Source organism: Canis lupus, chromosome 16 (genome assembly GCF_048164855.1).
Source record: "Canis lupus baileyi chromosome 16, mCanLup2.hap1, whole genome shotgun sequence".
In the NCBI taxonomy this organism is placed as follows: domain Eukaryota; kingdom Metazoa; phylum Chordata; class Mammalia; order Carnivora; family Canidae; genus Canis; species Canis lupus.
In genome coordinates this window covers 29,156,858-29,184,419 of record NC_132853.1, presented here as the reverse complement: position 1 = coordinate 29,184,419, position 27,562 = coordinate 29,156,858, and the positions used below count along the sequence as shown (strand labels likewise).

The following is a 27,562-nucleotide window of genomic DNA, read 5'->3' as shown; positions in this document are numbered from 1 at the left end:
TATCTCATTGTGGTTTTAATTTATATGTTCCCGATGACAAATGATGTGAAGCAGGTGTTCTCATGATTATTGAGTCTTCATATTACTTTTGGAAGTACTTTAAGTCTTGTGTCCTTTTTTATTGCATTGCCTTTTTGTTTTTAATTTGTTATGATTTTTATATACTCTGAATATAAGTCTTTTGTCAGACATATGTATTACAAATATTTTCTGTGGTTTGTCTATTGACTTTCTTGATGGTGTGCTCTGAAGAACAGAGTGATGCATGGTTTATTTATATTTCTTTTATGGTTAGTCCTTTTTGTGCCCTAAGAAATTTTTGCTTACCCCAAGGTCATGAAGATATTTCCTGGTTTAGAAGGTTTTTCTATAAACCTTATAGTTTCTGCTTTCATATTTAGGCCTCTAATCCATTTGAGTTAATTTTTGTGTATGGTGTAAGGTTATAGGTCAAGGCTCATTATTTTCTATATGGATATTTTTTCAGTTTTTTTCAGCAACATTAAATTACCTTTGAAAAAGTAAAAATTCAGGGATCCCTGGGTGGCTCAGCGGTTTCGCGCCTGCCTTTGGTGCAGGGCGCGATCCTGGAGTCACAGGATCGAGTCTCACATCATGCTCCCTGCATGGAGCCTGCTTCTCCCTCTGCCTGTGTCTCTGCCTCTCTCTCTATGTCTATCATAAATAAATAAATCTTTAGGGATCCCTGGGTGGCGCAGCGGTTTGGCGCCCGCCTTTGGCCCAGGGCGCGATCCTGGAGACCCGGGATCGAATCCCACATCGGGCTCCCGGTGCATGGAGCCTGCTTCTCCCTCTGCCTATGTCTCTGCCTCTCTCTCTCTCTCTCTCTCTCTCTCACTGTGTGCCTATCATAAATAAATAAAAATAAAATAAAAAAAATAAATAAATCTTTAAAACAACAACAACAACAGCAGAAAGAAAAAGTAAAAATTCAATTGATCCTATGTGTGTATTGGTCTATCTCTGGACTTTTTAAAAAATATTTTATTATTTATTTATTTGACAGAGAGAGATAGAAAGTGCACAAGTAGGGGGAGAGGCAGAGGGTGAAGCAGGCCTGATGCAGGGCTCGATCCCAGGACCCCCGGATCATGACCTGAGCCAAAGGTGGACACTTAACTGAGTGTGCCACCCAGGTGCCCCTGTTCCCATTGATCTTTATGCCAATACCAGAGTAAGTCTTGAAAGCAGGTCTTCCAATTTTGTTGTTTTTCAGAATTGTCTTGACTCTTTTGGAAAACTCTCATTTTTATATAAATTTTAGAATTAGCATATGTAAAAAAGGCTGCTGAGATTTTAGTTAGAATCTATAGATGCATTGATTTTATAGATTAGTTTGCAAGAGAACTGACACCCCAACGATAGTGAATAAGTCAATGAGCATGGTATATCTTTCCATTTATTTAGATCTTTAAAATTCCTTTCAGGAATATTTTGTAGTTTTCATTTTCATTGTACAGGTCATATTTTGTTAAAATTTTCCTTAAGTATTTAATGGTTTTGGATATTTTTGTTTTTTAAATTTTATTTTTCAATTATTCATTGCTAGTATATAGAAACACAATTGATTTTTGTACATTGTCTTTGTATCTTGCAAATCCTCTTATTAGTCCTGGCAGTGGTTTTACAGATTCCTTTGGATTTTCTATGTATTAAATCATGTTACTTCAAATAGCTATATTCTTCATTTTCAATTTTTATACATTTTAGTTCTTTTTCTTGCTTTATCACACTGGTTAGGACCTCTAGAACTATGCTGAGCAGTTGTGGTAAGAATGTACATCTTTGTTTTATTCCCAGTCTTAGTAAAGTGTTCAGTCTTTCATCACTAAGTAGCTATTAGCTGTAAGTTTTCATAAATATCCTTTATTAAGTTGAAGAATTTCCACATTATTCTTATTTGCTGAGTTTTCTTTTTTTTAAAAACATCTTGAATCACTTTGAATTTTGTTGAATGTCTTTTCTACATCTATTGAGATGTTCATGTTTGTTTTCCTTTATTCTATTAATATTGTGAGTTACATTGATTGAGTTTTGAATATTTTTTTATTTTTTAAAAGATTTTATTTATTTATTCATGAGAGAGAGAGAGAAAGAGGCAGAGACACAGGCAGAGGGAGAAGCAGTCTCCATGCAGGGAGCCAGATGTGGGACTCGATCCCGAGACTCCAGGATCATGCCTTGGGCCGAAGGCAGGTGCGAAACCGCTGAGCCACCCAGGGATTCCCTGACTTACTATTTTATTTTATTTTATTTTATTTATTTTATTTTTTTTTTTTTCCTGACTTACTATTTTAAATCAAAGATAAGGTGGAGTAATAGGGACCAGGTTTGCCCTTTTGTCTAAAACAACCAACCAACCAACCAACCAACCAACCAAATATATGAAACAATGGTTGTCATTAGGTAAGACATCAGGCAACAATAGCTAATAACAACTGAGTGTAAGGAAATAAACAAGGTGAACCTCCCACAATTACCCCTATTTTTTGCCTGGGGAAAGTTTCAAAGCCTTGGTGCTGGATGGAAGAACCCAAGTGGAGCCCAGCCATTTCCCTAAATTGAGAGGGTGGAGCCGGAAGTCTGGGAAGGCAGAGGTGGGTGGAATTTGCAGAGCAAAGAGAAGATAGAACTGTGTGGGTGTGCACACATGCACTGGTGCACACACCCACCCACCCACATATACACACACACAAGTCTTCAAATACTGGATAGTGTAGGCATCTGAGGAAACTAAGGCTGAAGAAAGAACTACCCAAAAGCATTAGAGAGTACAATCCCTGAAGTCTGCACAGGTCTGGGAATAGTACCTGTTCCACCAGAGTGGAACGCCTTGTAGTTCAGACAAGGCATTTCTGTTGGTGTCACAGAAAAACCTTTCCTCCATAGGGGCAGAATTAGCTCTAGACTAAATGCTACTCAACTCCCACCTGACAAAGTTAAAAAACGAAACCTGAATCAAACTGTGTCTAAGTAACTTAATCACAGCATAGAACAAAGGTCAAGCATATTTATAGGAATAGAAAAATGGGTAGTAATTTTTCATTACACTCTTGGTATTATGATTGATGTAGCATAGAGACTTTGTATTTTTGAAAATCCTTTTCTACAGAGTGGTGAATTTTATTTTGGCAGGCAGTTAAATTTTTGATGGGTCACCTTGCCCTTGTCGAGGCTTGGTTTAACCGTTTGGTTAAGATGGGTTTATTTCAGTGTTGCTCTTATTCCTGGGGCATAGTGCTTCCTCGTAGGGCATGGTCCCTATTTCTAAGACCTGGCTTTCCGGGGTCTCACCGAGTGTCCTGTATTTCTCCACTCTGGCTAAGTCGGAGCTCCAAGTTCTCTTCAGTATTCTGTGAAGCCTGGAGTCTCTGTCCACGTCTCAGCTCCTCCGCAGCAGTTTTCTGCTAGACCTTGTGAACTATGGCCCTGGGTCTAGGCAGCCCTTCACTGTTGCAGGGGCCCTTTGTGCACCTCCCTCTGCTCCACACCCTGTAAGCTCTGGCACCTTAGCAGCTCTGCACGCCCACCTGTTTCCTCCCCCAGGCCCCTACTTTTTACCCAGTGGGACCACTGCTCTCAGCTTGGGCCCTGCTTATGTCTCTGAAACTTGGAAACCACCTTCCTTGGAAGAAAGCTGGGTGACTATGAGATTTTTCTTCTGAGTTACCTTTCTATCAAGGTAGCACCTTAGCACTTGCTCAATGCCTAAAATCAGTATCTTTTGCTCACTTTTATAGATATTTATATCTCTAGAAAATGAGACTTCCCCTTCACTCCCCATCTCTGTTCTCCAACTTCTCTGAACTTCCTCTAGCTCCAGGCACACCTTACTTTCTTATACTTAAGAGACTTTTCACTCTTTGTTCCCTCTGCCAGGAATATTGCCTCAGACTCCACCCTACACCCTTACTAAGGCTGATCTCAGCTACTAAGTCATGGCTAAGACTAGAAAATCCATGATGTATTTTTATTCATTTATTTTTATGGAGATAAAATTCACATAAAATTAATCATTTTAAAGTGAAAAATCCAGTGGCATTCAGTATGTTCATAGTGTTGTATAACCACCACCTCTGTCTGGTTCTGAAACATTTTCATTAATCCAAAATGAAACCCTTCGCCTATTAAAAAGCTCCTGGCAGCCAACAATCTTCTTCTGTTTCTATGGATTTATTTTTTCTGGATAATTCATATACATGGAGTGAGCTCTGCCTCTTGTGTCTGGCTTTTGCACCTGGTGTGTTTTCAAGTTTCATCCACATGGTAGCATCATACCAGTACTTCATTCCTTTTAATGACTGAATAATAATCTCTTGTGCGGATATAGCACAATCTGTTTAGCCATTCATCAGTTGATGGTCATTGTTGCTTCTTCCCTTTGGCTACCGTGACGAGTGTTGCTATGAACATATGTGTGCATGTATTTGTTTGAGTACCTCTTTGTAGTTCTGGGCATAGACCAAGGAGTGTAATTGCAAGGTCATATGGCAATTCTATATTTAACTTTTGGAGGAACTGCCACATTATTTTCCACAGTGGGTGAACCCTTTTACATTCCTACCAGTGGTGTACAAAGGTTCTAATTTCTCCACTTCCTTGCCAACACTTGCTCGTTTCCATAAAAAAAATAGCCATCCTGGTGGGTATGAAGTGGTATCTCAGTGGTTTTGACTTGTGCTTTTCCAATGGACCAATGACTTTGGACATGTTTTCATGTGCTTCCTGGCCATTTGTGTATCTTTCAGAAAATGTGCATTCAAATCTTTTGCCTATTTTTAAATTATGATGTATTTTAAGTGAAAATAGTTAATATGTATGCTATGATCTCAGTTTGGTAAAGTAACAAACATTATGGATTGTATGTGCATGCACGTGTGTGTGTGTGTGTGTGTGTGTGTGTGTGTATACACATATACATGCATAGGACACAGTGGTTAGATGTACAAACTTTAGAATAACACTGCCTGGTTTGTATCCTGGTTCTGATATCACATATACAACCATGGACTAGTTAGTTACCTAAACTCTACGTGTCTCAGTTTCCTTACCTTTGAGCTGGAGATAAATAACCTGTTTGTGTTGCAGTCAGGATGAAGGGAGAGTCCATGCAAAGGGCTTAGAACAGTGCTCAGGAGCACTGTGACTACTTTTGGTATCTGTTGTTTATATAATAATAATAACAACAATAGCATGTGGCTATGCATTGGCATATGCATAGATAAAAAGTGGGTGAGTAAAGAATCAAACGGTAATAGGAATTTCTTTTTTTTTTTTAAGATTTTATTTATTTATTAATGAGAAACAGAGAGAGAGAAAGAGAGGCAGAGACACAGGCAGAGGGAGAAGCAGGCTCCATGCGGGGAGCCCAATGCGGGACTTGATCCCAGGACTCCAGGGATCACGCCCTGGGCCAAAGGCAGTCGCCAAACCACTGAGCCACCCAGGGATCCCCGGTAACAGGAATTTCTGCTGGAGAATAGGACTGGAAGGGAATGGGGCACTTCCTCTTTCTAATGAATGTAGTTTTGTACTATTTGAATTTGTCAAAACGAGCATGTATTAAAACATAAAGATTTTTTAAAGCTTTATGATGTAAAAATAAGGGAACTTTCTGTTTTAAAATTTAACTTTAACCATAATCCTCTATCCAGGCTCTACAGTTGCCAGATGGCCTTATTTTTTTCTTATGGCTTTTCTGGGGCAGCCGTTTGAAGGAGCTTTCCAAGGAAGGGCTGTGAGGTGGCCCCTGTGTGCCTCTCCAGAGATTACCCCTTTACTCCCCATCTCTGTTCTCCAACTTCTCAGAACTTCCTCTAGCTCCTGGCACACCCTACTTTCTTATGCTTAAGAGACTTTTCATTCTTTGTTCCCTCTGCCAGGAATATTGCCTCAGACTCCACCCTACACCCTTACTATCCTCCTTGAACTTACTTGCTCGGGAAAGTCTTCCTTTATCCCTCTTCCAAGCTGAGTTGGGTGTCTCTCTGTTCCCAGTACTTGTCTAATGCTCTGTGTGACCCCAGGTTCACCTCTTGTTACACCACCCTGATAGTAAACTTGTAGAGTAGAGCCATATTTATTTCCATCATGGCTTCGCAGCACTATCCTGAAAGGCTACATATGATGGGAAACATGGGAAATGCCGACAGCATTTGTAGAATGAAAGAATGAAGGAGGGTTAGGTGCGGTTCTCCAGTAAAAAACCCAAGCTTCAGCCCTCTGCTGTGTGTCCCAGCTTATTTGGTACACCTATATACCTCATAAACACAGAGCTTTCAGGATCTAAAGAAAACCCTCTAGAGGAAATCTCCTCAAATGGAAAGCTAAGTAGATCATAGACCCTTGCTTCTTCACACAATTGAGCTGCCTATAGATTTCCAAGAACTGATGGTTATCACTCATCTAATTCTCCTGGATGTTATCAAAGGCTCATTTCCTTCTTTGAAATAAAGCAATATGGTTCCCCCCCTCCAAGCCTATGAGTCTCAAAACAGCCACCCCCTCAAGTTCCAGTGGTGGTGCAGCTGTTCTTTAAAAAAATAAAAATAATTAGAAAAATATTTTTACCTCCCTGTGAAATAAATAACTCAAAGTTTCCAAAATTTCCACACACACACACAGACAAAAAGATGTACTGAGTGTCCAGTACATGTTCCTGGCATGGGTACACCATGGGGTTGGGAAGCTAACATTGAGTTAGGCCTCTAAGCATGCTTCAGAACAATGTTGCACAAATGAGGCATGACATAAATGCGTTACCAGAACAACCGAGCTCCCATGATGTCAGGCCAGAAGAGTGCATCCTTTTTTTTTTTTTTTTTTTTTTTAAGATTTATTTCTTTGAGAGACAGAGAGAGTGGGGAGAGGGGCAGAGGGAGAGACTCTTCAAGCAGATTCCCCACTGAGTGCAGAGCCCACTGAGTGGGGCTTGATCTCATGACCCATGAGATTGTGAATTGAGCTGAAATCAAGAATGGGATACTTAACTGACTGAGCCACCCAGGTGCCCTAAGAGTACATCCTTCTGTGAGCTGGTGTCCAGATCAGTGTATTAACACTAAACTTGAAAAATCCATTGTAGGTTACTGGTATTATTATTGGTGTAATCTATTCTAACTATGGTTATCTTTGGCTTGTGTGTTTGATGGTATGTGTATTTAGGTAGTTGTTACATTGATGGTGGGGTTGACTTTGTCTTCTACTTGTTATTTTAAAATTTTTCTCATGGGATTTATGGGATTCTATGAATAATAAACAATGGCTCTTATTATTCTGTGTGAACAATAATGGAATTATAGGTTCAGGAATGACTAGGATATAGAAGAGCTTCCTATATCTTAATATAAGTGAGGTACCAATCATGGCCAACTTAGCAGAGATGCTCAACTTGTCTTGTCCCATGGGGTCCAGTGAGGCCTATCTCTTAAGCTCAGCTGCCCTGGGGGCTCACAAGATGATCAGACCTTCTTGCTGAAGCACCCTTGCATCTCCTGATGCACACTTGCCACCTAACAGATAGCAGTGGCTAGGAGGCTGGCATTGCTGGTGTCCCAAGATGCCTGGTGTCCCAAGATGCCTCAGCTGCTTGGTGTCCCAAGATGCCTCAGCTTCCTGCTGAGACTGGGGCTGATCTCTCTTGAGATTTCTGGAGCAGCCAATGATGCAGATCTGGCTTTCACAAAGGGATTTGTAGCCAGAGGTGGAGGTAGCTGTAGTCTGAGTTACATTTCTGCTTCTTAGTATCCAAGACAGACCTGAGAGTCTCACAGTGCCAATAACATTAATATTAATCACCACCACCACCATCACAGCTAACATTTGAGTGTTTACTGTGTGCCAGGGATTCTGCAAAACACTTGAGATGGAACATTTTATTTGATCTTCCCAAGAATCCTGTGGGGTTTATCCCCATTTTACAAATAAGGAAAATTATTTGTAAATAAGGCCGAGCCACTTGCTCAAGGTCACTTAACTCATAAGTGGGGGAGTTAAGATATAAACCCAGGTGGCAGTTTGTGAGTGGCAGTGGGCACACCCTATGTAACCTCCAATGAGTCACATCCTTGCATAATCCTGCCCCCTTGAATGTGGGCAGAACCTGTGACTCGCCTGTAATACACAGAAAATGCCGAGGTGATGGATGTCACTCCTAGGATTACACTACCTCTTATAAAACTCTGTCTTAGCCAACTGGAGCAAGAGAGAGCTTCCTGATGGCCTTATACAAGTGAGCACATTTTGTGAACTGCCTACAGAGAGGGCCACATGGCAGGGAACTGAAGGTGACCTTTGGACCTTAAGGCCCATGTCTCACTGACAGCCAGTAAGAAGCTATGACCTTCACTCATACAGCCTGAAGGAGATAAATTCTGCCAATAACCTGTATGAGTTGGGGAGCGAATAATTTTCTACTTGAGCCTCCAGATGAGAACACAGCTTGGCAGCAGCACCTTGCTTGCAGCCTCGGGAGACTTTGAGTGGAGAATCCAGCTATGATAGCTGTCCATGCTTGGACTCTTGGCCTGTGGGCACCATGAGCTAATTGTGTGTTAATTCTAAACCACTATGTGTGTGAGTAGTTATGCAACACAGAGACCTCACACACAGCCCACTTCACCTCCACGGCATCCACCCTGCAACAGGTGCCTGCACTCTGCTGTACGCATCCTCCTGCAGAGTTCGTCTTTCCTTTGCCAGGGAGTTCCAGCCTTGTTTTCTGGAAAAGGTTCAGAGCGAGGGAATACGGGGCTTCTTTCTGATAGGAGGCAGAGAAGCAGGGGATCTAGGGGCAATCAACTGCTTATCTGAAAGAAGATTAGCAGGAAGCATGTGGAGCCCTCCTGCCTTGTGACATTTCTAGGCGAGCAGAGACTTTGGGTTAGGATAAAGGCATAATATCTGAGGATTGGTTCCAGCAAAAATGTGCTCTAATGATATTATATGGTGGGAAGGGGAGTATATTGAGATTTGAACCTATAGTTCCATAATGATGATGTTTAACTGCGTTAGCACTGAGCTTCTAAGGAACATTTCACCATGACTTACAGAGCTGCCATTTAAAGTATGACCCATAGTCGACATGTAGTTGGAGTGGCATCGCATCTGTAGGATACTTTCAGTTTTTCTATGTCAGTGATCATGGCACTGAAAGTCAACACCACAGGACAGGGCTGCCTGCATAATCCTTCCGGAAATAAAACAGGCCTATGTGTGAGGACTGAAACCAGAAGGATCCTCTTCCTTGTTGATCACGTGTGTGCCCCATCAGGACTGTGCAGAGCCACGTGTCAGGCCATTTAAAAAGGTGTTTCCAGTTTCTGCCTCGATCCCCTAGGACATTAAACTCCTTCATACACTGTCACTGGAGGCTGAGGGCCACAAAAGTCCCCACCCAGGGCAATCCTACTCTCCAGATTGAGCTGGAACTCTCCTGGTGAGCCATTAAATCACCCTTACTGGTCATACTTTCCAAAAAAGGGAAAGGAACACCCATAGCCTGAGCTTGAAGACCCAGGCTTGGGGCTCGTGTCTAGGGAGCTGGCCTGCCCAGCCTTGGGGTGGCAATTTGGTTTCTTAGTAAGCTGCCTCAAGAAAGAAGAACAGTTACCGATTCATCTCTTCGTGGAAGCCATAAGACATCTGGGCCCTGACTCTATGTTGCACCCTGAAGAGATGAAGCATTTGCCTGTTTAAAACTGTCTTGCAGACATGGCAACTGAACAAGGTTGCTGCCCCCCACCCCCCGCCACCATGCCCAATCCCTGTCCATCTGCATTCCCAAACCAGGATGGCCTGGGGAGGTGGCGAAGCTCTGGGCTTTGGAAGAAGTGCAAGAGGACTTTCTACATGAGGGCCGAGTGAGTGGCAGGTGAGCAGCCTCAGCGAGGTGGGGTGAGGAGGGCCCCCGAGAGAGCCAGGCCCCTGAGGGTCAAGGATTCCCATGCTGCTGTCTACATGTGATGGCAAGAGGTTGGGCTGGAGCTGGATGGGTGGTCTGAGTCCTTGGGTCGTCTTGGGGAGACCAAGCAGAACAAGGGGTATTTGCATCAAGCAAAACAGAGACAGGCATCAATGTTAGCCAAAAGCTGATATGCACCTTGAGAAGACAGGAGGAGCACAAGACAAAAGATGTATAAAACCCAGAGTGCATCCCTCTCAGCCCCAACTGTGAAAAATACATGAACGAGACTGACAAGACAACAAATGAACCCACTAGAGACCTCGGAAAGTATGAAGGTGAAGTGGCTCCTGGATCTCACTACCTGTGACAATGGAGGTGAATGGAGCTCGTGGTACAGGTCTCTTCTGAGCACGACAGCTCTTCCTCCATCCTCTTCGCCCTGGACCCATTCAGTGCCAAAGTCCTTGGGTGTGCTTTTACTGTTTCCATTTTACATTGATCATATTTTCACATTGTGTTTCCTCTTTTCCTATTCTCTGACTTTGACTAGTTGGGTCAGGTTCCCGTTTATTCTGTTGCCCACTTGCTCAGCTAAGGAGTCCTATTGCACTTCCCTAAATGCAGTTAAACAGGGGGACCTTCCCTTTCCCTCCATTTCTAAAACAGTACACATCTCTCTACTATTATTTGACAATAGCAGGCCAACTAAGGACAACAGAACACAAATATAGATGGTATGGGTCCCCGGTGACTGAGGAGCTTCCATGTGTAGCCAAGACCACCTATTTTGGGGTTTATTTTACAAGAAAAAAACAGCCTCCATATCTGCCTCCGGGATTTGGGATTTTCTGTAACAGGCAGCAATGATGGATTATACTGTTCAAACATTTCCTCTCTACCCCTGTGGGCAGATAAAATATTCCCATTATATTGAGGACAGGCTCGGTCACATGCCTAGTTTTGGCCAATGAAGACATGGCAGAAAGGACCTGTGCCACCCCTAAGAGAAGCTCTGAGAGCCACTCTGACATCCCACCATCTCTCTTTTCCTCTGCCATGAGCCCAGCGATGCCCTGGTAGGAGGCACTCTCACAGTCCAGATCCCAAGGTGAAGTGCACATAGAGCAGAGCCTCAGCCCCCACCCACAATGGACCAGTTGTTTAAGCAAGAACTAAATCTTGCAAGCCCCTGAGATTTTGGCATCACTTGCTAACTCACATAACCCAGTCTATTCAGTGGAATGCAATCCTCAAACATAATCCTAGCTACTGGTGTTTGTGCCTAAAATTGATCTCACTCAGCAAGGCATCAGACCATCTAATATGTAATCACCACCCTGGACTTAATAATTGACACCGTTTCCCGAGAAAGTGATGATGGGGACTTAGAGAGGTCAGGTCACCTTCCCCAGAACCGCACAGCCAGTCAGGGGAGCAGAGCCAGGTTTCAAACCTGGGACTCAATCTCTTGCTCATTTTGCTGCAAGAAGCTGCCTCATGAGACAGGAGCAGCTTCCCTGGCATCATAAGCAAAATGCATGAGGAACTGTGTGGCTCCTGCGGGGGGGTTTTCTCATCCAGTGTCATGTTTTGCTGGAGTGACACATGGCTCCCCAAGTTTCTGATGGTTACCCTTGCAATCTTATTGACTTCTCACGAGATAAGGATCCTCCAACCCCCAGATTTTCCATGCTTTTTTAAAAGAAAAGACCAAAAACTGAACGGTTGATGCCCGACTCCCATCGCCAAACTGGGCATGAAAATGAACTTTTAGTTCAAGCACCAAGTACTCTCTGAATCAGAGACCTGAATAATCTGTTGTCTGAGTCTAGGGGGAGGTTATCCTCAGGCTCACCTTTGTACAGTAATTCTAGGCTAGACCCGGATCTCAGGGGCATGTAGTGAGCAGAACAGGGTCCCCATTATCCAGGAGCCCGGGGCTCCCTGCCTCTCCCGCTTCACACTTCTCAGTTTGGCAGAATGGCTGCCTCCTCCAGGAAACTCAGGCAGTCCCCAGCCGTCGCCCTGGGAGAGAGCAGAACTTGGTCAAGGGCGCCTTTCACGAGGGGAAAAAAATCATCCAAAAACCTCACTGTGGCATAAACCTGACCATTCAGGCCCCCCTCATGGACCTCAGGGGGGGAAGCGGGAGGTGGGAATGAAATGCAGGAGAGAGAAGAAAGGAGCTCCTTGAAGTTGATGCTGAACGTGAGCAAGAACACTGTGCAAGTTTCAGTTTGATGGGGGAGGGAGGAAAGGGGGGCAGGCGGGGAAGCGGCGGGGAAGCGGGGGGGAAGCATCAACATTTCCATAGACGAGATCGTTTGTTTTTAACCTTGACATTTTCCCTACCTGAGTTTTTACGTAAGTGGATTTCTGGATCTCTGGGCTATAATTTGGGGCATAATGATGAAAAAAAGTTGGTTTGAACCAAAGCACATTCAAAAGCTCTGCTTCTCCAAAGCTTATTTATTGCCTCCTGCTCCTCTCCAGGGATTATGCAGTTTTCTGATCAAGGCTCTTTCTGACCTTCATGCCCATCCTGAGCTGTACAAGTCAGAGATCACCATCCCCCAGCCTAGGCATAGGAGTGAGGTGATGGGGGTGGGGGAGAAAAACCTGGTGGGCTGGAAAGGGTGAAATAGGGGTGCACCAAGAACGGTGTTGAAACACCAGAGGTGATAAATCCATTGGAGGGTTTGGGTTGCCATCTGCATAGTGGAGAAGGGACTGTTACTAGCGTACCCATGAGAGAGGTAGATGCCCCAGGCTGGGTGAGCCATCATAAGGTGGATTGGACTTGGATCATGATTTTTTTTTTTTTAGATTTTATTTATTTATTCATGAGAGAGTCAGAGACATAGGCAGAGGGAGAAGCAGGCTCCCTGTGGGGAGCCTGATGCGAGACTCCATCTCAGGACCTCGGGATCATGACCTAAGCTAAAGGCAGATGCTCAACCACTGAGCCACCCAGGAGCCCTCCTCTCTGGTATTTAAAAAACTTTCTTCCAAAGTGAGGATGGATGGAGAAGAGGCTCGAGTCACCTCTGTAGCTGATGGAGTATGAGTGAACAACTATCGTATAACCACTCCAAAACAATAGCATTAATTATTCCTTGCAGGTCTATAGAAAAACTATGGTTCTCTAGTGTGGCCTACCTGAGGCCGATCATGGCTTGGCTTGCTCCCGCTCTTTTTTTTTTTTTTAAGATTTTATTTATTTATTCATGAGACACACACACACACACACACACAGAGAGAGAGAGAGAGAGAGAGAGAGAGAGAGGCAGAGACACAGGCAGAGGGAGAAGCAGGCTTCATGTAGGGAGGCTGATGTGGGACTCGATCCTGGGACTCCAGGATCACGCCCTGGGCCGAAGGCAGGCGCTAAACCACTGAGCCACCCAGGGATCCCCTGCTCCTGCTTTTTTGCTCTTTTCTGAGCTGATGTGGTGGCTGGAGACTGGCTGGTCTAGGAAGACTTCATTCCTATGTGAGGTGATTGGCTAGTTTTTGGCTCCAGCAATGGGGGTGACTGAGTCATGAGTCTCTCTCAGAATCCAGCAGGCCAGCCTGGGCTTGTTCTCTGGGTGGTGGCAGAGTTCCCAGAGAATGAGAAGAAGTATGAAAGGTTTTGAAGAACTGGCTCAGCATCACTTATATGTTCCATCAGCCAAAGCAGGTCATGTGGTCAGCCTGGATTCAGGGATTGGGGAAATCCACTCCATCTCTTGACTGGAGGAACTACAAAGTCACATCATCAATGGCATAGGTGCAGGCTGATGGAGAATTAGGGACAGATTTGTAATCAGCCTATACAAAGGGATTGGCTGTATTTGTGAGATGGCTGACCCAGGCCACGGGTATGCTGTGTGACCTGGAACCCAAGCCATCTCTGTGTGGAGTAGACCCACAGAAGAATCAGACCACGGTGCTACCCTTAATGGGGCTGTCTTCCTAAGCAAGCAATTGCAGAGCCAAAGGGTGTCCCAAAGGAACCATGCCTATGGTTCCTTCTCTCAGTACCTACCTGAGTGCTTCCTGCAGTTTACAGAAAGGGAGACCATAAAATCAGGGCATTGTTTTTCATGAATATTTCTTTTTGAAACAAGATTTGAACTCACTAAGCATTGTTTTTTAGAAACACACGATCACAGTGTGGCTGCTCTGTAGTTTGATGGGTTCTTGCTGACTTCCTAAGACATGTACTCATGGAAGAGGGAGGAGGAACAACCTAAGCCTTGTGGCTGAAGGGTGATAAATCAAGCTTTGTAAATCTAGGCCACAGATGTGACCTACCAAGGACAGTAGTGAACCGTGGTGGCCTATCCGCGGTGAGATCAGAGAGCTCAATCACTTACCTTTTACGTATGAGTTGGTCTTGAATTATGACCCTAGATCTCTAGGGCCACCTGCACAGGCTGATGATGCCTCCATCTCTGAGAGAAAAGGAGTGGCTCTGGTGGGGTGGCCCGACCCCCTGATCACCCCACTTCCACCCTATGGAGATCCTATTGGAGAAATGGAAAGCTGCTTCTCACCAAAAGGGCGATCCGGCAGATATTGCTGGTTGCCCACCTAAAAGCTGCTCCTTACTGCTCGCCACCCGCCACCACAGTGCTTCCTCCCCTGCCAAGGGAACCCTACTTTGGTTCTAGCACAGGTAGCAATAGCCACGTGTTTTGGCAAGGTGGTACACTCTCCCCAGCCCCAGAGATTGAATGATGATGGTCCAAGCCAACCATGGCTCTGCCCTGCTCCTGTGCTAGTGATTGGTCTAAGGATGGACGTGTGACCCAGTTTCTGGCCAAGAGTACTTAAGAGGAGGTCGGCTGAGGGCCTCTGGGAGAGATTTCTCCCTCATGAAAAGAGAGATGCGCCAAAAGAAACCTTTATACCTTCCTCCTGGTTCTAGACTTCATTGTTAGAGGACGAAGTGATGGTTTGAGGCATGGCGGTCAGCTGCTCGCCACAAAGGGAAGGCCAAGAGAGCCTTTTCAAGCTGACCTAAGCCCTGACATCATTGAGTTGTAGAGCCAACCTGGAACCAGGGACAGAATTCAGCAGACGTACTGAGGCAGCAGCGCTTGTGTGTAGCTGTGCTGTCTGACTGGTCGGGCTTTGGTTCTGATTCGCCACTGCCTGGGCTAGATTGACTGTTCAGTGTTTTGAATACCACCCTTGTCCCTTTGTTTGGAGCCAGTGCCTCTGGATTTATTGTTACGTAGTGAAAAATATACCCTCTTGCTCAAGCCACATTAATTGAATATTCCGTTACTTATAGCCAAAAACATCCTGATATGCTTAGGGATCATGGGAACTTGTTCGTGTCTGAACTGTGCATGTGACTATTTCACTTGCAGGGCTTTGGGGGCTGGTAGCCCTGTCAGCATCTCCCCTATTCCTTCCCCCTACCCTACTCCCAAATACGAGGCAACAATAATATTTTCCCTTGGTATCGGCTCCCTGAGATTTTTTTGTAAAAGGTAGTGGTGGTGAGGTTAAGACAACTATCTAATATCTGTGTCTGGAAAAGGAAGCTATCACAGCTCTATCCATGTGCTGTATCTACTCTTCATGGAAGGGTTGAGATAGAAATTTATCCTCTTTGGCAGAAAGTAGGAGATTTAGCTAAGTTCTGCTTAATCTGTCCATTTGCTCTTTTGCTATACCATTTGATTAGCCATATTGATAATGTCCCTTTTAGGAATGAGGCTTGGGTATCCATCAGTCACCCAGACAACCAATCAATGTCCCTGATGCATGCCATTGGTAAAACAGGCAACTTCAGGGTGAAGGTCTGTGGACATGCTCACTGTGTTGTGTTGCAATTATTTTTTTCTGTGTCCATCTTCCCTGCTGGACTGTGAGCAACTTAATGGCAAGGACCACATCTTTAATCTCTGTACTGTTAAATTTGGCAACAGAGTCTGGCCCATACAGGGTGCTTGATAGATGATTTGTTGAAAGAAAAATAGAATGTATTATATACAAAATTATTTTAAAATGCATGTCCTGCCAAGAGTAGATTACTTTTATGGCCACAGAATAACTTACTTTCTATCTGGCTGTCTGAAAAAATTCTAATTAGGGATAATGGAATATCTTATCCCATTTTTAAAACCAAGACATTCAAAATACGCTTCAAGGGGAGTCAACTTATCTTTCCATGTGCTTTTTGTGGCGTATTTGTGCCTAGAAAGCCTTTTCTTATGGGAAGATGATGCTTCTTAAAGCAGCTCTCCTCCTAAATGGGAGGATGAAAAGTGGAAATATTATTCTCAGGGTTAAAAAAAAAAAGATTTTTCATGAATCACTAAGTAGTGTGTTTGAACTAACTTTAAAAGCTGACTTAAGAAACTAGATAAAATATATTTCTATCTCTGCTAACCATCTCTCACCATGTCAGCTCATCTGAAGCCTCCCTGAGATCCGTGAGGGACAGCATGTAAGCTGTGCTTCAGATGGCCATCTGAAAACTCATCAAATAGCAAGGTATGAAAAACAAAATCACCTCCAAAACTTTAGAATTGCATTGATCTGTGGCATAAAGCCCTCGCCACAGGAAGAGAAATGATGGATTTGAGGCTCACAGGAGGGTTCGTTTAAAGTGCTTTGTGTTTTTCTTTTTTTTAATTTATGTATGGAATTGCCCAGGAGTAGTAAATAGACTTTATTTGCTATATTTCGAGGAAGATAAAATTATTAGGACTGTCTGTATTTCAAAGCCAGGGAAAACAAAAACAGCTTTGAAGCCTCTCCTCCCGTTTTTTTTTTTTTTTTTTTGTCCTAATCTTCTAAGAGATGGTCTTGATAATGTTTATTCTTTTCTTCTTTCTAAAACAGTTGAAAGTACTCTTTTTCTCAGTTAAAATAGTAATCTGGTTTTTAATTAGGTCAGGTAAGGTACCCATTGAGCACCACAGATTATTTAAATGATTGCAAAAGGGCAAGCAGAAATTTTTGGATAGCATCGTTCCCCCTTCTCCCCAAATCTTTCTCCTCCTCTCCCTAACCACACGTGGCTCCCACCAGGAACACATCCTGCTCTTTGTGGGGTGGGCTGCTTATTTGGATTTATAAACACCATCTGGACAAGTTTCTCCACTGTATTTCCTCAATAACCGAGGAGATAAGCCATTTCCATCTGCTTGGAGATAATGTGTAGAGTTTTTGTTTCAATTGGTGAGCATGGGGAAGGAGACACAAGCCTATACTATGCGCAGCCGGCAAAGACTTATGGGCAGGGCTTTCTTTTCAATTTTCACATACTAGGGAATATCAGTTTTCCACAGAATCCCATGGGATTCTCCACCACAGCCTGGAGCAGTCTTCAGAAACTTTTTCTGCAAAGGGTCACATGGTAAATAATTAGGCTTTGTGGGACATTTGGTGTCTGTCACAACTACTCAATGTTGCATAAAGGCAGCCATAAACAACATGGAACTGAACAGGCATGACTGTTCAATAAAGCTTTATTTACAAAAACAGGTAATGGCTCAGTCATGCTCTGGCTTGGAACATCTCTCAGTGGTTTGCCTGATGGGGGCCTAAGTTGTAGTTGTTTGAATGATGATGCCCTGCCTGCTGTCATGCAGAGATGGGTGACCCAACAGTGGTTCTGACCCCTTCTGATAAGTCCATCGCACCACCCAACCTGTGTCCAGGCCATACGTTTACATGATGGAGACCTGGTGAGCATTATAGCATATATCCCTGAATTAATGAGCTTGCCAGCTGTCCTTTTTTTTTTTTTTTTAAGACTTTATTTATTTATTTGAGAGAGAACAAGAGCACAGAGGGAGAGGGAGGGGGAGAAGCAGACTCCTTGCTGAGCAGAGCCCAATGTGGCCCTCAATCCTAGGACCCTGAGATCATGACCTGAGCTGAAGGCAGACACTTAACCGACTGACTCACCCAGGCAACCCTTTGCCAGCTGTTCTTGTTGAGGTCCTAATAGTGTCCCACCTCAATCATGGTGACCATCTTCTCCCCACCCAAAAATTCCATTCGTTGGTCTCTTCTTCACACTTTCAACTAGGGCTAGCTTTCTGGAACACAGTCTAATCACAGAGTTCTTATTTGAACAATGGCTGATAAAGAGAAGTCCAATCATGGCACTCAAGACTCTTCCTAAGCTGGTAACAGGATGACTTTTCCATTAGGCCTCATATGTATAGTGCCTGGAGCCCATGATACTTTTAGGGGCCGAATAACATGTTTTAATTTATTTTAAAGTAGGAAAAAAATGAGTATAATAATAAAAATGGGGCAGCCCTGGTGGCTCAGCGGTTTAGCTCCACCTTCAGCCCAGGGCATGATCCTAGAGACCCAGGATTGAGTCCCACAACGGGCTCCCAGCGTGGAGCCTGCTTCTCCCTCTGCCTGTGTCTCTGCCTCTCTCTCTCTCTATGTCTCTCATGAATAAATAAATAAAATCTTTTAAAAATAATAATAATAATGAATGGGGCACCTGGGTGGCTCAGTGTTTGAGCATCTGCCTTCAGCTCAGGGCATGATCCCAGGGTCCTGGAATCAAGTCCTGCATTGCGGTCCCCGCAGGGAGCCTGCTTCTCCCTCTGCCTGTGTCTCTGCATCTCTCTCTGTGTCTCTCATGAACAAATAAATAAAATATTTTATTTTATTTATTTTTAAATTTTTATTTATTTATGATAGTCACAGAGAGAGAGAGAGAGAGGCAGAGACACAGGCAGAGGGAGAAGCAGGCTCCATGCACCGGGAGCCCGACGTGGGATTCGATCCCGGGTCTCCAGGATTGCGCCCTGGGCCAAAGGCAGGCGCTAAACCGCTGCGCCACCCAGGGATCCCTAAATAAAATATTTTAAAGAGCTTTGCGCAGTGGCAGTATCGTAGCCAATGAGGTTTATCCGAGGCGCGATTATTGCTAATTGAAAATATTTTAAAGAAATAATAATGAATATATGATAATGAACCCAGTCTGAATTTTATTCATCTTTAAATTCATGCAGGCATAAATAAATTTTTTTTTAATTTTCCATAAATGAAGAGGCCCATGAAGGCAAAAGTATGTAAGGTCCTTTCTAAGATTACCATATAAAAGATAGAATGCCCAGTTAAATTTGAATTTCAGATAAACAATGAAGATATTGCACAGGGCATACTTATCCTAAAAACTTATTTATTGTTTATCTGAAATTCAAATTAACTGGGCATCCTGTTCTTCTGAAATTTAAGCTTTTTTTTTAAAAGATTTTATTTATTTATTCATGAGAGACACAGAGAGAGAGGCAGAGACATAGAGGGAGAAGCAAGCCCCCCACCCCCCCCACCAGGGAGCCCAATGCGGGATCATGACCTGAGCCAAAGGCAGATGCTCAACGACTGAGCCACCCAGGCGTCCCTGAAATTTAAACTTTTATTTGCTAAATCTGGCAACACTACAGGAAAGTCCTCCTGGGGCCCTGGCTGGCACCAACCACAGCTGCAGCCTTCTCTCCCATGCTCCTGAGACTAAATGTCTTAGGTCAGGTTCCCAGGAAGCAGATCTTAAGATGAGGATGTATGGGCAAGTAATTTATTTAAAGAAGTGCTCCCAGGGGGACTGATAGGAATCTAGGAGAGTAGGAGGGTCAGACAGGGAGAGGACGAGGTAGGCCAGGACAGGGGAGGAGGCTCTGCAAGGCTGGAGTGCAGAGCCGGCTCTGCGGGGGGTGCTCCCGCCTGACCCCACAGGGGACTGTAGGTTGCCCCTCAGAAATGTCCCCAAGGGTAGAGCACCAGTATCGTCTTCTACACTGGCCAGAGAAAGAGGTTAGCCCAAGTTGAAGGCTTGGGAAGAAGAGTTGCTCTGACCCTGTTAGCTCACTTTCCTTTGGTTTTACTCTTGAAACCTCACACGAGCAGCGCAAAGGAGAAAGATGAATTCAGCACGGGTGGTGGCATGAACCAATGCTGCTCCCTCATGTCCACCTGGACCTCGCAGAGATGGCCTTTCAGGACAGAGGGGTCCACTGTGGTGCGATAACATTTTCTCTCTATGGGGCACCTGGCCGGCTTGGTCGGTTAGAGCACACAACACTTGATCTTCGGGTTGTGAGTTCAAGCCCCACGTAGGGTGTGTAGTCTACTTAAAAAAAGGAAAACATGATTTTCTTTCTTTGCCACTGTTCTTAGCTCTACGTCTTTCTGCACCATCAAGCACGTTCGGGATTTTGTTCTGTGCGCTGGCTGAGGCTCTGCCCCAGGGCCAGCACACCCTACATCCCACTCGCCAGGCTTCCCGTTGTTCTCCAAACGTGTCACTCGCTTTCTCACCTCTGTTGTTTTCCTTCTGTCATTTGCTCTGCCTACAAACTGTTTCCTGTCCTTTTCCATCTGGCAAATTCCTGTCATCCCTGACAGGCCCAGGAAAATGCCCTCTCTTCTGTGATGTTTTCTTTTCTTTTCTTTTTTTAATTAAGATTTTATTTATTTATCCATGAGAGACACACAGAGAGAAGCAGAGACAAAGGCAGAGGGAGAAGCAGGCTCCCTGTGGGGAACCCGATGGGGGACTCGATCCCAGCACCTTGGGATCACGCCCTGAGCCAAAGGCAGATGCTCAACCACTGAGCCACCCAGGCGTCCCTCCTCATGATGTTTTCTTAGCCCTGTCTTCAAGGAACACGTTGCTCCTAGGCCACCTCAGACACATCTTCAATGTCATGGATCCTTGTGCTACAATTATTCACATATGCATCTGCTTCTTGGCTACTGTGGCCTCCCCTCTGTCAAGGATTTATTTATTTTTATCTGCTTATACCCAGTACCTAGCCCATAGTAGCCGCCAAAACGTCTGCTGTGTGAATGAATATGGAAATTCAATCAGTGGCTTTGTGCAGATGAGCACTATATTGTAATCCCCCAGCGCCACATTCCTGTAGGCAAAGCGTGTGTGTGTGTTTGTAGCATCAGCAAAGCAGAGACACCAACATGTAAGTGGGCACACGAGAAACAGTCCTTATCAGATACCACTGAGCTTCATGAAGCTTCACTGAAGTTAGAGGGGGAGTGGGAGCAAGGACCCCAGACATGCTCAGTCTCCCTTCCTGGGCCCCAGTCTCTCTTCCATGTGTCTGGGCTCCAAGGGGCCTTCCCCCACCTCCACTGGAGCATACCATCTGAAGATTGGAATCTGCCTCTATTTCCAGGATGGGAGCCTGGCTCTGGTCGACCTGCAATTACGGGAGAGGGGTTAGCCTTTGCCAGTCTCCTCTTCTGGGGGCTTCTTGTGACACCCTTGATTCCCAGCTCTATAACACCCAGGCCTGGGGCACCTGGGCAGCTCAGTCGGTTAAGTGTCTGACTCTTGATTTTGGCTCAGGTCATGATCTCAGAGTTGTGGGATCGAGCCCCACATCGGGCTCCTCCCTGAGCATGGAGCCTCCTATAGATTCTTTTTCTCCCTCTCTTTCTGCCCCTGCCTTTGGCCACCACCCCAACTCATAGTCTTTCTCTCTAAACAAACAAACAACAACAACAACAAAATAAACCCACAACACCCAGGCCTGATGGATGGCAGGTAGCCTGAGGTGAGGAATACCATAAAATCCCATGGCCAGTCTGGACCCTCTGGACTTGGACATGAGCCTTGCTCAGACCTACACTCACCCGCCCCTTTGGACACCCACAGTGGCTGCTGTCCTTTCCCTCAGCCTCTGGGTAACCTGCTCCTACAGCCAGAGGTGAATACGATGGGTGGGGAGGAAGGGACAGCCCAAACATTGGAGTGGACACATCTGGTTGGACAATGGCCCTAGAACTAACCAGAGGGGGGGATCTTGGGAAAGTCCTTCATCTCCATTTCCTCACCTGTCAGTAGGAATAATGCTTTCTCATAGGAAAGACAGAATTAAGTAAGGTCACTTAGATGCACAGAACAGCATCAGTTCCTTTCCCTTCTGCTTTGGGGGCTCCATCTGTTCTGAGATTTCTCCCTTCCCTTCCCCTCTTGACTGTTGAGGTCCAGGGTTCAACAGGAGGTCTGAAAGAGGAAAGGAAAGGAGAGTACTCTCCCAGAGTCCTGCTGCACAGCCACACTCTCCCGGGGGCCCCTGTCCTGCTCCTTGGGGAAGGCAGGGCCTGTTAACCCAGAGGGCTGTGGACACAAGGAACTGAACAGGGCACAGGCCGCACGGCACATTTCAATCAAACTGAAAAAAACTAACATTATTAGGAAGAGTCATGATGGAATATTCCTGCTGCCATGAGGGGGCAAAAGGGGATGAAGGGACAGAGGGCTAGTGAGGTGGAAGAAACTGGACATCTCATTTTGGCGTGGGTCTGCAGTCCCTCCAGCTGGATGGGAGCCTCCCCGCGCACGGGCTGGAGCGCCCAGCATAGCAGGCAGCGCCTCTGGCTTTCATAGAGACATGGGGGAGACTCACTGTCTGATCAGTTCAGTGAGTACAGGGCAGGGTCCTTCAGGCGGAGAGGTGCTCAGTGAAGGTGATATGTCCATTATGTCGTTACAGTTTCCCACCCTTCCCATTTGCTTCAATTTCTGACTCCCTCTCTACCTTTTTCCTTTCACCACAGCCAACTAAATAGAATGACTCAGAGATTCAGTGACATGCTCTCAAACTTCAATTTAATTCACATAGTTTCCTCCTGTGCACAAAAAAATTCCCCAGGTTGATCCTTCAGGACAAATTATTTGGTTACTTTTTTGTTTATTCCCCCAACATCACATGCGGGGTCTGGGGCGTGAGTTGAGCTACTCGGTCCCCATGGTCCCGTGGGAGAGACAGTGATGTAAATAAATGATCCCAGGACATGTGCTGAGTTCTGCCACAAAGCACTGCATGAGGTGCTATGGGAACACTCGGAAATGGGTGATTGATGGCTACAGAAGAATGTGCACACTTGGACAGTCTTAAAGGGTGAGTCTGAGCTTGCCCAGATTGGCAGACAGGGTGGAAAGCATGCCCAATGGAGACACCAACGTGTCCAAGGGTTCATATGCACAGACTGGCCTGATTTTAGTAGAGAACTTGGTTTGACTAGAATACAGGGTGTTTGAGGAGATAGCAGGAGCTGGCGCTAGACAGGTAGGCTGGAGCCTGAGCAATTCATTCAACAAACATTCACTGGATACTTACTGTGTCCCAGAGATCATGGCCTGTGCTGAGGACACAACAGTGTGTGAGACTGTTGTGGTCCCTGCTGCTCAGGGCTCGCCCACTGTGAAGGATACACAGGGAAACAAGTGATCGATGCACCATCCGATGTGCCTTCGGAGGCTGTGTGAAGGAATGTGGTTTTTCTGCCGTAGATTAGGAACCGTTGAAGGATTTTGAACAAAAGAAAGTCATGCTCATGTCAATGTTGTAGTTTGTGGAAGATGAAGTAGAGATAGGTAATGTCAGGGAGAGGAAAGTAGGTAGGAGGTCACTGTGATAATTTAGGTAGGATGTGACAAAGGACTTAATTACGAAACAGGCATTTTTTAAGATGTGATCTGGAGAGGCAATCATACCCTGATTCTTTAGCCAAGACCCCTTTTTTTTATTATGGTAAAATACATATAACATAGAATTTACCATTTTAACTATTTCACAGTATACAATTCAGCAGCATTTAGTTCATTCACAGAATTGTACAGCTATCACCACTATCTAGTTCCAGAACATTTTTATTACCTTAAAAGGAAACCCTATAATTATTAAGCAATCACTCCCCATTCCCCCCTCCTCCCATCTCCTGGCAACCACAAATCCACTTCCTGTCTGTATGGATGTGCCTACTCTGGATATTTCATGTAAATAGAATCATATAATATGTGACCTTTTATATCTGGCTTTTTTTTCCCACTTAGCATAAGGTTGCCAAGCTCTATCCACATTGTAGTAAATATCAGTACTTCGTTATTTTTTATGGCTGAATAATATTCCATTGTATGTATAGACCACATTTTAAAATCTAATTATCTGTTATGGACATTTAGGTTGTTTTCACATTTTGACTATTGTGAATAATAAAGTTAAAACATTAATGTACAAAGTTTTTTTGTTGCTTTTTTTTTTTTTTTTTGAACTCCCATTTTCAATTCTTTGGGATATATGCCAAGGAGTGGAATTGCTGAGATCCCTCCTTTTTACTTAAACTTTTTAGTTTCCAGAAAGATCTGTTTTGGAATACTTACAGGAAAGTTTCCTTCACTTGCCTAAGGGTAATTAGTGCCAATAGTGGTATTTCTTTCAGTATGTGATATTAGTGGTATCAGCTTCAATCCTAAACTTTTGACTATAGGGCCTGCTTCCTTCTCATCAGCAAAACATGATCTTCAGGAAGGGTCTGGATTTTCTGAAGTGGTTGTGGAGGCAAACTGGCTTGGATTCCTTGACCTAGAGACATATGGTCAAATTTCTTGACTAAAACAGAATCCATATTGTCAGTCCTGATTGCCTGTCTGGATTATTCAAGGAAGGCCTGAGGGGATTGTGTTGATAATTAGAGACTCTCAGCTTCTGACCTCAGCACCTGCTTCAGGATGTAGAATGATTATCATTCCATGGTCATTTGAAGGACAGATGCAACACTATTTCCTCCATTGGCCAAAGTATGAAGTATGGTCTTCTATAGTGGCTACATTAAATGGTGAAATACTTCAGCCCTGTTGGCTAATATGTGTGTTTGGGGAGCAATTATGTGCCTGAATGTGTCTGTCTGTACTGACATCGCCTAGGGAAGAACACCCTCTTTAGACTTGACAGAACTGAATTTTAATCCTGCCACTTCCTAGCTATATGACCTTGAACAAGTTATTTAAACTCTCTGAGCCTAACTTTCCTCATTTGTAAAAGAAAAGTTGTAATACCATCAGCATAAGGATGATTTCGTTTTGGCTGATGCCCCAAAATGCTGAGAAAAAAATAGATGGCAAGAATCCCCCACATTCTAAAAGTGAGGTGCTAGGACATATATGCAGGACTTACAAGGAGGTATCCTGGAACCAGTGTGGTGATACCTACCCTCTACCTATCTCTACCTACCTCTACCTACCTCAAAGTACACAGAGCCTGAAGCTGTCAAGACTAGAAGTTGAAATTAGATTTCTTTGGATAGAGTTGTCAGTGGATGAGAGCTGTACTCTTCCCTTGAGAGAGAGCTAGGGAATGTCTCCCTCTCACTACAAGTTTGGGGAGAAGGTTCCAAGGAAACTCGAATTCCTAAAATTGAGAAGAAGGCAAGAATGTGTGCTCTTACTACTGCTATCCAACATTTATTGGAGTTCCTAGCTAGTGCAATAAGGGAAGAAAAAATAGAAGTCATAGTTTGTAAAAGAAGAAATAAAACTGTCTTTATTCAAAGATGACATAATTAGGGCTCAGTTGGCTAAGCATCTGCCTTTGACTCAGGTCATGGTCCTGGGGTCCTGGGATCAAGCCCTGCATTGGGCTCCCCGTTCATTGGGGAGCTTGTTTCTCCCTCTCCCTCTGCCTGCTGCTCCCTAACTTGTGCTCTCTCACTCTCTGTCAAAAAAATAAATAAATAAATAAATAAACAAATAAATAACTTTTTAAAAAAAGATGATATAATTATATACATAGGTGATCTCAAAGAATCTGCAAAATAAGCTACTAGACCTAGTGAGTTTAGTAAGATTGTAAGATAAAGACCAAAACCCCCAAATCATTTATATTCCCATATGCCAACAATTAATAGCTGGAAATTTGAGGGGTTTTTTTTAAGATTTTATTTATTTATTCATGAGAAACACAGAGAGAAAGGCAGAGACAGAGACAAAGGGAGAAGCAGGTTCCCTGCGAGGAACCCGATATGGGACTCGAACCCAGGACTCCAGGATCATGCCCTGAGCTGAAGGCAGACGCTCAACCGCTGAGCCACCCAGGCATCCCGAAAATTTCAGTTTTAAGTACTATTTCAAACAGCATCCAAAAAACACAACATATTTAAGTATAAATTCAATAAAATATGTACAAGATCTGTATGCTGAAAACTACAAAACACTCACAAAATAAAAAAGACCTAAATAAATGGATGTTTCATGGATTAGAACACTCAGTGTTGTTAAGATGGCAGTTCTGATCTATTGATCAGATCTAAACTGATCTATTGATTCAGTGCAACCCCAATCAAAATCCAAGAAATTTTTTTTTATAGAAATTGACAAGTTGGGGGCATCTGACTGGCTTGGTTGGTAGGCCATGTGACTCTGATTTCACGGTTGTGAGTTTGAGCCCCACATGGGGTATAGAGATTTCTTAAAAATATAATCTTTACTTAAAAAAAATGACAAATTGATTCTAAAATTTATATGAAAAGACAATAAATCTAGAACAATCAAAAGAATTTTTAAAAAGAACAAAATCAGAGGATTCACAGTATCAGATTTCAAGGCTTACTATAAAACTAGGGTAACCAAGACAGTGTGGTATTGTCAAAAGGATATACACAGATCAATGAAACCAAATAGAGACTCCAGAAATAGACTCATACATATATGGTCAATTGATATCCAGCAAAGGCACAAACAAGTCAATGGAGAAAAGATAGCTCAACAATAGATGGCCCTAAACTACTAGACATGTGTATGCAAAAGTAAACCCTGTGCCGTATATAAAAATTAACCCCAAATGAGTTTTCAATGTAAAACTCAATATTGTAAAACTTCTACAGGAAAATGGAGAAAAAAATCACCGTGATCTTAAGTTAGGCAAAGATCCTATAGTTACAAAAGTAAAAGCATGATCCTTAAAAGAAAAAGATATTTTCAACTTCATCAAAATTGAACACTTCTGCTCTTTGGAAGACACTGTTAAAGGAATGAAGTACTAGGGATTTGACATTATGTGATGACCATGGTGAGCAGTCCTATGATATATAGGAAGGTTGGTAAGAGAGTAAATCCTAAGAATTCTCATCACAAGGAAAAACATTAAATTTTTTTTTCCTTTTTAAAAATTGTACCTATGTGCCTGGGTGGCTCAGTCAGTTAAGCATCCAACTCTTGATTTCGGCTCAGGTCATAATCACAAGGTTGTGAGATTGGGCCCTGTGTTTGGCTCTGCACTCAGCTGGGAATCTGCTTGAGATTCTCTCTCTCTTTCTCTCTCTGCCCCTCCCCTGACTTGCACACTCTAATAATAAATAAAATCTTCTAATAAATTAATAAAAATTGTACCTATAGGAGATGATGGATGCTGACTAAACTTAGAGCAGTCATCATTTCACAATGTAGATTAGTCAATCCATGATGCTGTACATCTTAAACTCCGTAATGTATGATAATTATAGCTTAATAAAACTGAAAAACAAAACAAAACACACACACAAAAATAAAAACATCAAATTGTTACTGATTCTCAAATTCTTTTTTTAAAAATTTTATTTATTTATTCATGAGAGACTCATACAGAGAAAGGCAGAGACATAGGCAGAGGGAGAAGCAGGCTCCCCACAGAGACCCCGATGTGGGACTCAATCGCCGGACCTGGGATCATGTCCTGAGCTGAAGGCAGATGCTCAACTGCTGATCCATCAGGCTTCCCTGATTTTCAATTCTTAACTGATGTACAAATTCAAAGATTTAGGCAGTCATCTCATAGTATCTAAAGAAATGAGCTGGTGGAATAAAAGATTTTCCAGGTCTTC

At 43.7% G+C, this 27,562-nt stretch overlaps 1 pseudogene; it reads left to right on the top strand.

The window, feature by feature from the left end:
• The first annotated feature begins 18,773 nt into the window (after positions 1-18,773).
• LOC140607690 (U4 spliceosomal RNA) lies at positions 18,774-18,928 on the top strand (annotated as a pseudogene).
• Positions 18,929-27,562: the final 8,634 nt, after the last annotated feature.